The 4,172-nt window shown below is 39.7% G+C and overlaps 1 long non-coding RNA gene across 1 annotated transcript; it reads right to left on the bottom strand.

Annotated features, from left to right (window-relative positions):
* Positions 1-3,221, bottom strand: LOC119741104. Its single transcript, XR_005272717.1, has 2 exons — positions 2,048-3,221; positions 1-1,059 (listed from the first exon to the last, which is right to left on the bottom strand). It is a non-coding gene; the product is annotated as an uncharacterized LOC119741104 (long non-coding RNA).
* Positions 3,222-4,172: the final 951 nt, after the last annotated feature.

Here is a 4,172-nt window from a genome sequence, read left to right as displayed (position 1 = left end):
TTCTACACAATAAACAATCAAATCATCCTGATTTTGGTATTTGTGCTTGCAGCAGCAACCGGTATGAACTATAAAGAACGGGTCTGTAATGCTGAATCCCCAAAAGGATTTAGATATTTAACATCATATTGCAATCACTCTCTTGGATATATTAAAGTATCCTTCTCTGTCTCTGATATGGCGTCCATGACGCTTGAACAGCCTGTTGGATATCTGCTTTGATAGCCGCTAAGACTCAAACAGCAGCATGGGGCTGCTCTGTGAAAACTCTAACCTTCCCTCTCAAACTCTCGAGTACTTCATCGGTTTATACCTCTATGAAATCACTTTATACTCTTCTTTAACATTTGTTTAAGTTTATGAACACAAAAGAAGGTCTTTATCTGAAGGGAAAACTTTGACTCACTTGACATACAATTCCAACATTGCAACTGTACATGTTGATAATAATTACCTCGCAATAATAACTGAATTCACATGGCCGAGTGCATGAGATAACACGTAAATACTTCAATTAAAGTGCGGCTAACTCACTGAGCCGATAAGACCCGGTATATGAAATAAGGGCCTTGACCAGGATTCTTATATGAAATAAGATGTGTACTGAACGGTCTTTACCCTATTTTGGCACTATCTCAGAAAGAATATCTGGTGTAATTGGATCTTTCTTTGGCTTAACCAGTGTTCTTGTCAGACCTATAGCGCGGTGTATGACACCAGAGGGTCTTTGGTTGTATCATGGTCCCCAACTAGCCATGAGATGAACCCATGACATGACAGCTAAAGAGTTTGTGACTGTAGGTGCATGGTGATGTTGCAGAGTTCCAATATGGATCAGGTATAAGGCTACCATGTAAGGATCTGCGGGTAGGGATGATATTCCGTGCAACTCTGCCCATTGTCGCCATCTCGTGAAGGATGATCTGTACTGCGAGACTGTTGATGGGGCTTGTGACTCGAGTAGCATGGAAAGCAGTTGACTGGCGAGACTATATCCAGCTCTTGACTTTTGGCTGATTGAGGACTCCGCTGCCTCCAATTATCGCTGTTGAAGATGAGCTTCCAAAAAGGAAAATAACAAAGATTGTTACTTTAACGAGATTAAAATCATGCATCAACTTACTAAACACTTTCTTTATTAAGTGCATTTAATTAAAAGCGCATTTCCCACTGCTTATTGCTACAACTATACTCTGAATACAAAAGAACAGCTTATTTGCCAAATCTGAATCATCATCCGCTGGGGATATCAATTGTAACGTTTACAATACCAAACATCCGCTGAGGATGTCACCATATTTTGGTGTAAGTCTGCTGAGACTGTCTTGTTTGCGTTCTGAACGCATCTCGTTATATACTTCTGTCAGAAACGACTCTGACCCTAACTTTTTTGCCACGTAAACCACTAAACTTTAGTATGGTGATACTCGTGGCTTTCATATTAAACCAATGGGGTTATCTTGGCCAAGATTAGGCCAAATAATAAACTAGGCTGACCATGCATGTTTCCATAGAAGGGTTAACTTAAGGCCAATTTCACTGCCTTCGATTCTCTCCGAGTCGAGCTTCGAGTCTTCTCGCTATCTGACCGATGCCCAAATATTCTATTGAATCCCTTTTGTACTGCCAGTGCGTCCAGCGTCGGTGGAACAGTTTTGAAACTGGAGGAAATTTTTCTCCGAACAAGACTAGTGAACTTTGATGAGAAACAGATGTAAATACATCAGTGAAACGGGATTCTAAATACCTTTGGACTTTATACGAATCTCAAGTCAAGCCTACTAGAACTAAATCTTCTCTCTGGTTTTGAAGGAACTGGCAAACTCAATCATCGTCTAAAAGACATCTTGTATTTCTACACTTCTCTGTCTTCGCACTAGACAAAACCACTTTGCTAATCCAAATACATTCTCCGCTTAAGTTAAGCATGTGCTCTCTGACTTTCTGAAAGCAATTGTTATAAAATGGAATAAGCTGGCAAATCTCTAAACCATCGTTAAGCAAGTCATCTGTACATGACATGTATGCATAATTCTGCATTTCTCACCTTCTGAACCAACTTCTTCACCACTTCAACCCCGTTTTGAGCATTTTAGAACCAACCACTTTTGGTTTGAGCACTGTGCTCTCTATTCTATGGCTTTCTGAAGGAAACTGGAGTGTCCCAAACTGTCTTCTAAGACAACTCTCCTTGTTCTTGCAATTGCCCCTTTTTCCAGCGATCGTACTATTTTGGTACAATTTAAAGACACATATGATGGTAGGAATTGGAACAAATTGGAAAAACAAAATTTCTGTGAAACCCAGGAAAACCTGATTGGTCAAACGCTCAAAAGGTGATATTTAAGATTTTCAGATCAAACTTCAACGTGAATCAATACGTTGTCAAGGAACAAAGAAATATGGGCGTATCACCAAATTTGACTGATTGATGCCAGGGCTATCTACTCCCTTTTCGGACGACATTCACTTGTTGTCACTGAATTGAAACTTACAAAGGATTAATGATAAACGGCTTTATTATGGGTTTCCAACAAATTGTATATGGCAGAACATCGATTCAATCTAGGGCCTATATTTCGTCTCAACAAGTAGAGTGTGGGTTTTCTGAAATTGACCATTTTCTGAGACTGGTTACATCTTATAACAAAGAACTAGTGTAAAAGTCCCCACAATTCACGATGGGAAAGTAAATCTCCAGAACACTCTTCGTTCGGAACCAGAAATCTCTCCGTTCTCAAAAAAATCATCTGTGAATTTCAACATCTGCAACTACATTTTTGCAAATTAAAAAGACTGTAATTTAACTTAGCTTCGTAAACTGGCTTTCTGCTTTCTGCTTTCCGATCTTCGGTCCATCTGCTATTGACAACTGTCTTGTCTTGATTGATACCGATGCAGGGGCGAGCTCTGTTGTCAGTAGCCTTGAATGTAATGTAGCTTCTTAAAATGAGATGTCGAATTGACTTTAGGAGAGCAAAACTGCCATCTCTCCCATTTGCTGATATAACGCAATGGAAGTACAGCGCCACAAAAATTGTGTGTTGTCGTTGCTGCTCGCAAGCGTGAAGTGATCTACCTTCAATCCAACCACGCACACATTCCTGTGCCACTCCCTATTCAAATTACGCGCCCTTAACCACTCTACCGCGTCTCATTTACATATCAATGATAAAGCAGATTTATTCTAATTCGTCCCGGTACTCAACCGAATAAATCAATATATTGTTTTGTATCAGACGAATTCGATCTCTGAATGATGCCATATGGCAACAGCTTATAGTCAGGTGGCTTAGCGCTAATTATTGACAAGATCGTGACCGACTGGTCCAAAGCACCAAACTTGGCAGATAGATTCTTATAGCCCTAGAGAAGATATTTCGAAGGAGTGACACCTGAAATTCTTTTGGGAAGGGTGCCTAATTTGCATAAATCATAAATACCTGCCGTGTAATGTATGTGTTCCCATATTAGGGTATACTTTTGATTGATATTTTTGAGGTAAGGATGTGTAAGTGGAATCCCAAAAATATACTTTTCAAAAAATAAAAAAAATTAAATATACCAAAATATGGGAATAAATATATTACACGGCAGGTATTAAGATTTATGCAAATTAGGCACCCTTCCCAAAAGTATTTCGGGTGTCACCCCTTCTAAATACATGTATCTTCTCTAAGGCTATAGGAATGTATCTGCCAAGTTTGGTGCCTTGGACCAGTTGGTCACGATTCCTCCCATATACCTGACTATTAGAAGAATTTGATCTGTACTGACGAAAATTCTCGACCCAGTTATATAAAGAGGGTGACCAAACTTCGAAATGGAATGGAAAATGACTAAGTTGATTTTGTTAAAAGCGTGTGAATTGTTTCGCGGACGAATTTGAATGTTAGAGTTGGTGAATTTGGATGAAAGTGTTTTAAAATAGCTGGGGAAACCTTTATTATTGCTTCAAACGTTCAACCGTACCATCGGATTGAGGATGAAGTACTGTGGTTCGAGTCTTGTTGATTCCAAGTAGCTGACAAACCTCATAGATAGGGTTGGCGGGCTTGGGGGTTGGGGGTGGGGGGGGGGGGTAATTTTAAAAAAAAATCGGTATTTGCGTTGTGGTCAGTGCTTACATCTAGTCTTCATTTTGTTCAACTTCATCTCTGCACACGGGTTTG

The sequence above is a fragment of the Patiria miniata genome, unplaced genomic scaffold (assembly GCF_015706575.1).
Source record: "Patiria miniata isolate m_02_andy unplaced genomic scaffold, ASM1570657v1 HiC_scaffold_5, whole genome shotgun sequence".
NCBI lineage: Eukaryota > Metazoa > Echinodermata > Asteroidea > Valvatida > Asterinidae > Patiria > Patiria miniata.
Note: the sequence above shows the minus strand (reverse complement) of the source record. Positions and strands in the feature narration are given on the sequence as shown.